Source organism: Chrysochloris asiatica, unplaced genomic scaffold, assembly GCF_000296735.1.
Source record: "Chrysochloris asiatica unplaced genomic scaffold, ChrAsi1.0 scaffold00153, whole genome shotgun sequence".
Classification (NCBI taxonomy): Eukaryota; Metazoa; Chordata; class Mammalia; order Afrosoricida; family Chrysochloridae; genus Chrysochloris; species Chrysochloris asiatica.
Window position 1 is genome coordinate 1,450,654 of NW_006408671.1, and position 12,114 is coordinate 1,462,767.

A 12,114-nucleotide genomic window follows, 5' to 3' on the forward strand; every position below is an offset into this window, starting at 1 on the left:
CATGGGTGACCCTCCTGTGTTCAATATTACTGGTGGAATTGTTTCCAGAATCACATGTATGTTGCTGTGATTATGGAAGTTCACTTTGCTTGTTGTTATTGTTAAGTGCTGTCAAGTAAGATCCGACTCATAGCGATACTGTATAGGGTGTCTGAGGTACAACTGGTAGGACAGGGTTATTCTCTAGCTTTGTGGATTATGAATTTGGGTACTATATTTGTTTACCCAACCACACAACCACACAAAAATACAAGGCCCTGCATATTAGTAACTTTGATGGCTTACACTCTGGAACTTCGATACAACTACAAGTAGTAGTGGTGCTACTTGTTGAAACAAGGAAAGAAAATCATAAGTTAGCACAGTAGTATCATCAATAAAATGCAACAGGTGTATACCAGTGGGTATATGCCACTTTTCTAGGTCCCTGACAATCAGTGCATGGCATAGATTTGGACTGTGAAGATACTTCTGTTCAAAATCAAGGCAAGTTCAATATTCTCAATACCTTTCAAAGGAACAATGTTCTTGTCTTTCAGTAGCAATGGAAATGCTAAAGAAGGCAATAGCTAGATCAAGAACAGAGTGATAGGTACACATATGCTCCCAGATGCCATTAAGGAAAAATGTAATATGGGAACTGTAGTCTGCAATCATACATCATGATCCATCTGGATTTCTCACTGGCTATTTTGGTTGTTAATTGTCATAGACTTGGTTCCAACTCAAGCAACCCTGTGTAGGATTTCCAAGAAGTCTTTGATGGGTTTGAATCACTGACAGTCTGGTTCAAACTGACCTTGTGGTCCAGTATTTATCCTATACTGCCACACCAGGACTCACTGGCCATACTGGATTGTTAAAGAGGCTGTGGGTGGGCCTGATAATCCTCACTCTAACAGGTTCAATTACAGTGGTCATAATCTCTTAATGCCCTCCAGATAGGCAATATTTCATGATATTAACCACTTGAGGAGGTGGGGATAAATGGACTAAGGTCCACTTATTCCATCCCCAAATAACAGATTTTATAACAGAGACTCAAAAATGCAATTATCCTCCAGTGATAATAAGTACCATCCTGATGGATAATCCCATGGATCTGGGTACACTCTGTCCCAGTGTCCACAAATATTTGCCTATTTTTCAGAGACTAGTAGATAGTTAATTCTACATGAGACCTCCAGCATCCCAGTAGTCTGCTGAGCAGCAGGCTGGGTGTTCTTGGCACCACTATTTTGGGCATCTCCCAAAAAAGGGACACATATAGTGTACCTGGTTCTTGTGGGTCTTTTCCTTTAAGAAACAGTTGTTTTAGCAGAGCTTTTGCCATACCTTCATTAGCACTGTATTTGGCTGCCTGGCAATGATCTCACTGGGAGTTCTGGCAGCCAGCAGGTCAATTTCCAGAAGAGTTGTGAGATAAAATAAAGAACATCATACAGAAAGACAGCAAAGGTTATTCTTAAGACAAGAAATAAGAAAAAGACCAAAATGGTATCAAAAGAGACTCTGAAACTTGCTTTCCAGTATACAAACACTAAAGTATATAGAAGAAGTGAGACAGTACAAGAGCTGATCAGAAAATTTCAAAGGTCAGTTTGAGCAGACAAAGTCAAGTATAATAACAAAATGTGCAAAGAATTGGAGTTAGAAAACCAAAGGGAAGAACATACTCATCGTTCTTCAAATTGAGGGAACTGAAGGAATAACTCTTGCCTCAACTTGTGGTATTAAAGAATTCTATAGGCAAAATACTGAATGATGCAAAAAACATCAAAAGGAGATGGAGTGATATACAAAGTCACTGTACCAAAAAGAAATGGTATATGTTCAACCATTTTAAGAGGTAGCATAGGATCATTGTGAATTATTCTGAAGGAAAAAGTCCAAGGTGAATTGAAGTCATTGGCAAAGAATAAGGCACTAGAAATTCATGAAATACAAATTGAAACCTTTCAACAAACTGATGTGGTGCTGGAAGCACTCACTTATCTATGCCAAGAAATTTGGAGGACAACTACTTGGCCAAAGGTGACCCAATAGAATGCGGAAATCATAAGACAATATCATTACTAGCATATGCAAGTAAAATGTTGCTAAAAATGATAAAAGTTAGCTGCATCCAAATATAGACAGGGAAGTTTCAGAGATTCTAACAAGATTCAGAAGAGGCCGTGGAATAAGGTGTATCATTGGTGATGTCAAATGGATCTTGGCTAAAAGCAAAGAATACTAGAAAGGTGTTTACTTGCACTTTATTATATGGATCATGACAAGCTATGGACAACATTGCCGAGAATGAGTATTCCAGAATACTTTAATTATGCTCATGAGGAACATAGATGAAGAGGCAGTTGTTCGAACAAAACAAGGGAACAATGATTGGCTTAAAATTAGGAACCATGTGCTCCAGAGTTGTATTATTACACCACAGTTATTCAGTCTGTATTTTGAGCAAATAATCCAAGAAGATAGATAATATGAAGAAAACTATGGCATAAAGTCTGAAGGAATGAATTCATTTACAACCTGCAATAAGCAGATGATACAGCCTTGCTTGCTGAAAGGGAAGATAACTTAAAATGCTTACTGATAAAAACCAAAGACCACAGCCATTGGTATGGGTTGCACCTCAATGTAACAAAAATAAAAATCCCCACAACCAGATCAATAAACATCATCCATGAAAATGAAGAACAGATTGCAATTGTCAAAAACTTAATTTTTCTTGGAATAACTATCAACACTCATAAAATGAGAAGCCAAGAAATCAAGCAATGCATTGCATTAGACAAATCTGTTGTACAAGACATCTTTAAAGTATTTAGGAGGAAAGTTTGTGGACTAAGGTATGTCAGCCCAAGCCATGGTATTTTCAATAACCTAATGTGTATGTGAAAGTTGGGCAATGAATAAGGAAGACTGCTGAAGAACTAATGCATTTGAGTTATAGTGCTGGAGGTGAATGTTAAAAGTATCAACTGTTAAAATAGCAAACCAATCTGTGTTGTAGCAAGCACAGCCAGAACGCTCCCTGGAAGCCAGAATGCCCAGATTTTGTCTGTCATACTTTAGATATATTATCAGGAGTAACCAGTCACTGAACAAGTATATCCTGTTTGGTAAAACAGAGGGTCAGAGAAAAATAGGAAGACCCCAATGAGATGGATTGGCATAGTAGCAGCAGTGATTGGCTCATGTGCATCAATGATTGTGAAGTTGGTGTCAGATTGGGTAGGGTTTCTTTTTGTTGTGCATTAGTTCACTATGTGTCAGTACCAATTCAATAGCACCTAATGACAATAACTAACATCCTGTCTAGGATGTTTTTGAAACATTAGATTTTTTTTTGAAATCTTTATATTGCTGACTACTATAATAAATGTAGTTCTGGTGTGGTGCTATAGGATAAGTACCAGACTGCTATCTGGAAGATTGGATGTGAATCAGAACCAACTGGATGACTTTTGACAACAACTACAAAATAACACCATAATAAATGAATATTCATAATTTATGAGAGAATAAGTAACTTACCTTGTAGCAAATAGCTCATAAAAGGTGTGTGTAGTCCTGTTGTGGCACTGTAAGATAAGCACTGAACTACTAACCTCAAAATTGGCAGTTCAATCCCACCAGCTCCAGCTGCTCCATGGAAACCCTATACAAGGTTGCTGTAAGTGAGAATTGACACTTACAACAACTCCAACATATATATTGTGTAATACATGTATATATGTTGTATTATTCTATTGCCCAATTGAGTTTTCTTTTATACATGTATGCTTTGTTTTGAGTATTGATTCACATAAAGAATGTTCAAGATAATTATGAAATAGTTAGTCTCAGCTCAGAAGTCCAAATGTAGCATTATCATTTTCTTTAAAACGTATAAGAAAAGTCTTGATTATGTGCTTCTACAATTTATTTCCTGTTTTCTTGTTTCTGCTGTTGGCTTGTTGATTTTTTGTTTTGCCATGGATAATTAATTAACAGTTCTTTGATATAGACACAAATGCATGTAAATTCATAATCTTACAAATCTGAATCTCAGAATAACCTTTCAGCTAAAACTTCTTTATTTAAATATGTTATTAATATATCAATTGATAAATGTTATATAAAAACAGAATAGCTTTCTTTTCATATTCTCAAATCATAATAGAAAGGGGAAAAAGGGTAAATGTTTCTTTTTAATTATGAATGTGCCAGTCTTCTTCTCAGGTATATGATAAAGAAGAAACAAACAGCTAAATAAAATATATATTTATATATCAGCATAGTCTACATGAAGAACACTGTTGTGAAGCAACTAAAAGAGACTAGTAGCCCTAGTATCATTTTTGTCATGCTAGGCCAGCTATACTGCATCCATTATTTAGGAAACAACATAAAATGTTAGAACTACATAATGGAAAACTGTAAAGAAGTCAACCTTCTTGACACTCAGACTCTCAGGCACCAGGTTAATGTCAGAAAGGCAAACTGGTCAGCATTGAGGGCAGGGAGCCAGATGTAGTATCTAAACTACTCTGAAAAAATATAGCTCAGACAATAAATGGAACAGTTTTAGGAGGCTTTGAGAATGCAATTTGTTGTGGATTTACAAAGTGGCAGTCGGGATCTCTTATGACTAAAGATTATGGAATATAGTTCAACAATTGTAGCAAATGACAAAATTATAGAATGGATCATCTATAAGATAATAAAAGGCATAGCTTTCTCATTCAAAGCAATTACAATTAGGCATCTAATACAGCTATTATGTTCCTACATATAATTTGAACTTTTAATCTTACCCTTGCCTACTAATTCTATATAATCTTTGTTTTGCTTAAATATAATATTACTAGGTGTGTTCATTTACCTTTTGGTAAGATTGAATGGTAAGTACAATTTAATATTTGTAGTCAATATAATCAGAAAATTACAACTGCTACTTAAACATTGATAACCAAGTTATTAGTTAATATAAATTGTTTATAATTTTTAAAAAGTGAAGGGGCAATAACATGTTTGTAAAAAAATTCCATTATCTGTAATTCAATTTTCCATAACAAATTTTAAGTATCTTCCTATTTTTAAGCCCTAACAAAACAGGCATTGTTGTTGTTGTTAGCTGCCGTCAAGTTGGTACCAACTCATAGCGACCTTATGCACAGCAGAACAAAACGTTGCCTGATCCTGGGCCAACCTGACTACTGTTGCCACGCTTCAGTCCACTGATGCTGCCACTTGGCCAATCCATTTCATTGGGGGTCTTCCTCTTTTTCTCCGTCCCTCCACCTTACCAAACATGATATCCTTCTCCAGTGACTGGTCCCTCCTGACAATATGTCTGAAGTGTGAGAGAGGAAGTTTGACTATCCTGGCCTCTGAGGAGCACTCTGACTGCACTTCTTCCAACACAGATCTGTTGGTTCTATGGGCAGCCCATTGTAGCTTTATTTAATGGAGTCTACTTTCCAGATAGCATAGTGTATTACAAGTTGGCTACTAACCACAAGGTCAGTGGTTTGAATTTACAAGTTACTCCCTGGGGGAAAAAAAAATGAGACTTTCTACTCCCATAAAGAGTTACAGTCTCTGAAACCTTAGACAAGGTAGCTATGTGTGGCACACCACCACTGTTACTTTGTAATATTCAGTAGCACACAACCACTGTCAATTTGTAATACTGTGGTGGCTTGTGTGATGCTGTGAGATTAAAAGTTATGCCTCCAGTATTTCAAATACCAACAGGGTCACCATGGTGGCCTGGGTTCAGCAGGTCTTTCTAGAAGAAGATGGGGGGTATTTCTGGGTAAAAACTGAAAACCTTATGAATAACAGTGGAACATTGTCAGATTTAGTGTCAGAAGATGAGTTCTTCAGATTGGAAGATACTCAAAATATAAGTAGGGAAGGCTTGCTTTCTCAAAGAAGAGCTGGTCATGATGATACAAATGGAGTAATGTTTTCAGGATCTTCATTTGCTTCTAGGGCAAACTCAGAATGAGAAGAAATAGCTGTAAACATTCATTAATAATCCAAACATGGAATGTATGAAGTATGAATTTAGGAAAGCTGTATGTTCACTAAAATGGCACAGAATGCAGTCAGCTGAAATTGACTTGTTTTGGCCATTTTGAATCTGACAATTTTATGTTTTAATATACCGGGAATGATAAATTCAAGAGGAAAGGCATAGCATTCATCATCAAAAAAATATATTTCTAATCTCTCTTGAAGTTCAATGATGTCTGTGATATGATAGTATCCATACACCTACATGGAAAATCAATTAATACCACAGTTACTCAAATTTATGCAGCAAACATTAAAGCCAGTGATGATGAAGTAGAAGAACTCTACCAATTTCTGCTATGTGAAATTGATCAAATATAAAATCAAAATGGATTGGCAATTACTGGCGATTGGATTGCAAAGGTTGTGAGCAAAGAAGAAGGAGCCTATAATTGGAAAATATGATCTTCATAATAGAAATGATGCTGCAGATCACATGACAGAATTTTGCAAGAATAATGACTTATTCATTGCAAATGCATTTTTTTTCCCCAGCAATGTTAAAAGCAATTATACTTATAGAACTCACCAAATAAAACACACAGGAACTAACTACATATATGGGAAGGGATGGTGGGAATGCTCAATATCATCAATGAAAATAACATACTGACTATGGAATCGATCATCAATTGCTTAAATTCAAGTTCAGTTTGAAGTTAGAGAAAATTAAAATAAGTCCATGAGAACCATTCAGACCATCTCAAGAACAGATTGGATTCACTGGATACTAATGACCAAAGACCAGAAGAGTTGTGTGATGACATCAATAATATTATACAGAAAGAAAGCAAAATGTCATTAAAGACACAGGAAATAAAGGAAATGGATGTCAGAAGAGACTGAAACTTATTATCCAGTGTAAAAAAGCTATAGTGAATGGAAGAAATGAGGAAGTAAGAGAGCTGAACAGAAAACATCAAAGAGAAGCTCAAAAAGAGTCAAGTATTGTAATGAAATGAGCAAAAATCTTGAGTTAGAAAACCATAAGGGGAGAACTTGCTCAGCATTTTTCAACCTGAAAGAATTTAAGGAAAAATTAAAGTCTTGATTTATATTATTGAAGGATTCTATGGGCTAAATATTTAAGGCATGAACAGATACTGTATCAAATAAGAAATGGTAGATATTCACCCATTTCAAGAGGCAGCGTACTATCAAGAACCAATGATACTGAAGGAAGAAGTTCAAGCTGATCTGAAGGCATTACAAAAAAAAAAAAAAAAATCTTCCAGGAAATGATGGAATACAAATTGAAATATTTCAAAAAAGTGATTCCTTTCTGCTAATAAAGAGATCTCTGAAAATGAAATCAGGACACTAATACCAATTAAAATTGTTAAGTGCCTTCAAGTCAGTTCTGACTCATTGAACCCTGCATAAGGTTTCTGAGTCGTGACTGGTGAGTTTGAAACACCCACACAAATAACAACCCAAAGACAGAAATAAATGACCTGTTCAAAGAAAACTACAAAAGAGACTTATCAAAATGAAAGAATGCATCATGCTTATGGATAAGAAGACTTAAAATTATGAAAATTTCAACACTATCCAAAGCTACCTATAGATAAAATGCAATCCCAGTCTAGAGTCCAACATCATTCTTTAAGTATATGAAAAACTGATTACTAACTTCATAGGAAAAGGAAAGAGAAGTCAGATTAGCTAAACTTTACTTAAGAAGAAGAATAAAGTTGGAAACCTCTCACTTTATGATCTCAAAATCTACTACACAGACATTGGGATCAAAACAGCCTAGTACTGGTACAACAAAAGATACATAGATCAATGAAAGAGAATTTAGAACCCAAAAGTAAATCCAACCACATATAGTCTGCTGATGTTTAACAAAGGACCAAAACAAATTAAATAGGAAAGAGATACTCTCTTCAACAAATGGTGCTGGCAAAACTGGAAATCCATTTGTAGAAAAATGAAACAAGACCTATATCACACTATATACAAAATACTATACAAATACAAAGTCAACGTGGATTAAAGACCTGTATTTAAAACCTAGAAATATATATAAAGGTCATCAATGAAAAAAAGTGACAAGTTTAGGGGCAATGATGCATATATACCTACACTATCAGACATCTAAAAGTTCACAAACAGCAGAAGACAAAAAGATGACTCAGACCTCCTACAACCTAAACACCAATATAATGAAAAGACTTCAGCAAAAGAGTAAAAAGAGAGTCCACAGTCTGGGATTTTTTTTTTTTTTTCAACGATATATCAGAAAGAGGAATAATCTCTAAAATTTATCAAAAACTGCAACACCTTTCAAACAAACCAATTTGCCATTGTAGAGATACAAAACAAAGCAACAGTGCGATATGATCTCACCCTAACATTAATGATTGTAGTGGTTGTTGTGCACCACTTAGGTCATTCTGACTAATAGTGACCTTGTATAGAATTTCTAAGGCTGTAAATATTATGGGAGCAGAATGCTTCATCTTTCTTCCTCAGAGTGACTGGTAGATCTGAACTACTATAATGTAAAAGGTCCTGGTCTCTCCACTGTCTCACCAGCATTTGTTGTTTTCTGTTTTACTGAATTTTGCTAGTAATGCTGGAAGGAGGCCTGGTAACATACTGGATTATGATCTGGACCTTTTGGTTAGCAGTTCAGATCACAATTCATTATGCTGCTTGCAGCATTAATAGCACCGTTCAGTAAAACAGAAAACAACAAATGACAGTGAGGGAGTGGAGAGACCAGAATTTTTCTATTGCTGGTCAAAATGTAATATGATGTTACCACTGTGGAATGTGGTATGATTCTTCCTCAAAAAGTTAGAAGCAGAAATACCATATGATCCACCATTCCCTCTACTTGGTATATATCCCCAAGAAATAAGAACCATGATATTAGCAGATGTATGCATACCTATGTTCATCACAGCACTATTCATAATAACAAAAAGATGCAGGTAGTCTAAATATCCATCAATGGGAGAATGAATAAACAGATTTTGGTACAAACACACAATGGAATACTAGGCAACATTGAAGAATAACAATAAATCTGCAAGACACCTCATAACATGGATGAACCTGGAGGACATCACACTGAATGAAATTATATAAACACAAAAGGACAAATATTGTGTGTGACCGCCACAGTAAGAACTGGAGGGATGGTTACCGTGATAAAAGAAACATGTTTTGATTGTTACCAGGTATGAGAGGGAAGAGATACATTCACTGGCTAGAATATTTTTTAATAGTTAACTGTTGTTGAGTCAGTTGTGACTCATAGCAACCATGTACATAGGTTTCCAATGAGTGACTGGTGAGTTTCAACTGCTGACTTTTCAGTTCAAACTGACTTTGTGGTTCTCTGATTTATATTACAGCACCACACAGGACTCCAGGATAGAAGGTAGAGTGGTGTTAACTGGGGTGATGGGGAAGGCAATGTATAACAAGAGGGAGGTTGACAGAAAAATGATGATTGTAGATGAATACACAGAGAGGAAAACAAGGGCTAAATGGGATAGAAGTAAATATTCTTATACACACAAACCTTCACCAACCATGAGTAGATACATGGATGGATTCACAAACTGTATAGGTATGACAAGGACCATAGAAATATACCCAAAAATATATAAGGCTTTGACAGAATATTTGTACAAGGATATTGACCTTTGTGCAAACACACCTATGAATGTGATGTGTTGTTAAAAGGCATCAAATCTGTTCTTACTCATAACTACTCTATATAGGTGGATTAGAACTGCCAACCTGGCAGTCAGCAGTCTAGTGCTTATCCTATATTGCCACACCAGGACTTTGTGTGGAGTATGTTATTAAGTGCAGTTGAGTCTGTTCTGACTCATAGCAACCCTCAACAGATTTTCCAGGAGTGATTGGAGAACTTGACCTGCCAACTTTGCTGTTTGAACCAACCTTGTACATTAACCCTCAGCACCACTCCAGGACTCCATGGTGGAGAGTATTGTTGTTGGACTGTTGACTAGATTGCAAGGTCAGTTTGAACTGCAAGGTCGGCAGTTCAAGTTCACCAGCTGCTCCTCGGAAACCCTATACAGGATGGCTTTGGGTCAGTACTTAACAACAACAATATCATTAGTCTCTCAATGTGTGAAAGAAGAGTGATGGAAATTGAAAACATTTGGAATCCATTGTAAACTCTACTACAAAAGACCTCTTTAAAGTGCTAAACAGCAAAGATATCACTTTAATGACTAACATAAGGAAACAACATTATTTTCAACTGCCTCATATGCATGCCAAAGTTGGACAATGAATATATTAAGCTGGAGAAAAATTAATGCAATTTTATCATGGTGTAAGAGAAGAATCCTAAAAGTACCATGGACTGTCTAAGAACAAACAAAACCTTCTAGTAAGAAGTACAGTCAGAACAGCCTTTTGAAGCTAAGATGGCAAAACTATGTTTCACTTACTTTGAACATGTTTAGCAGGAGGGACCAGTCCTTAGAAAAGACACCATACTTGGAAAAGTTAGGGACCAGAGCAAAAAGAAAGGTCCACAAAATGATGAATTGACTGTGGCTTCAAAGATAGCTTCAAACATAACTATTTCAAGGTTGTGCAGAATTGGGCAATGTTCCATTTGGTTGTTCATAGAGTTATTATCAGTGCAAGTCATCTTCATGGTACTTATAACAAGAAGAATACATATTAAAAATGGTAGTGTTCTAGCACAAAAATTTTAAATTTAGTTAAAAAAAAAAAAGGCAGAAGACCAAAGTTTATTGGTGGCTACCAGGGGAGTCTGGTATGGCAATGCAGGACTGCAATAAAGTACTGGACTGCAATGTCAGTTTGAACAGCAAGTTGGGTGGTTCAAACTTACCAGTCAAACCTAAGAAACCACTTACAAAGTCTCTATGAGTCCTAACAGATTCAATGACACTTACCAACAAAAACATCAGGGACAGGGGGCCATGGGGAAGAAAGGTTAATGGTGATGGAAAAATAGCACATTGATTAAGGGTAGTATTGCACAGCCTATTATTGTCATTACTGTCATTATGTTGTACACCTTTAAAAAGTTGTATGATTGATTGATTTATAACAGCAACAAAAGTAGTAGCTGCTGAGACTGCTTAAATACAACTAAAAAAGCCTCATGGACTTTGGTTCCTGGGTTTGAAAGCATAAAGGTCCTGGTTTCATGAACATCATGTTAGTGCTTCTGTATAGTGCTTATGTTCTAACTTTTAGTTAATTGTTTAGTGCCTGAGATCATAAAAACTTGCAAGGTACCATACAAGGCAACAACCAATTGTGTGTCAGTTTATTGTATTGTGTGCCCTGTGAGTTGCTGTGATTCTGGAAGCTATGCCATGGATATTTTAAATAACAGCAGGGTCACCCATGGTGGACAGGTTTCAGAGGAGCTTCCAGACTAAGAAAGATTACATAGAAGGAGAGACAAACTATCCCGAATATTTGGTCTCTGAAAACCTTATGAATAGCAGAAAAACATTGTCAGATACAATGTCAGAAAATGAGCCCTTCAGGTTGAAAAGCACTAAAAATGAGACTGGTGAAGTGCTTCTGACTCCAAGTAAAATTGCCTATGATAAAGAGAATGGAATAAGGTCCTGGGGACTTTCATTTCCTGATGGGACACATCTGAAGAGAAATGAAGAGAAACGGCTGTAAACATCCATCAGTAAATCAGAACATAGAATGTATGAAGTATGAAACTAGGAAAATTAGAAATTGTCAAAAATAAAATGGAACAAATAAACATTAATATCCTAGGCATTAGTGAGATGCAAAGAATTGGTATTGGCCATTTTGAATATAATAATCATATGGTTTACTATGCTGGGAATAAAATGTTGAAGAGAAATAGCATCACATTCATTGTCAAAGAGAACACATCAGGATCTGTCATGAGGTACAACGCTGTCTATGATAGGATAATATCCATGTGCCTACAGAGAAGACCGGTTAATACCACTATTATTCAAATATATGTACCAACTACTAAAGCCAGTGAGGATGAAATAGACGACTATTACCAACTTC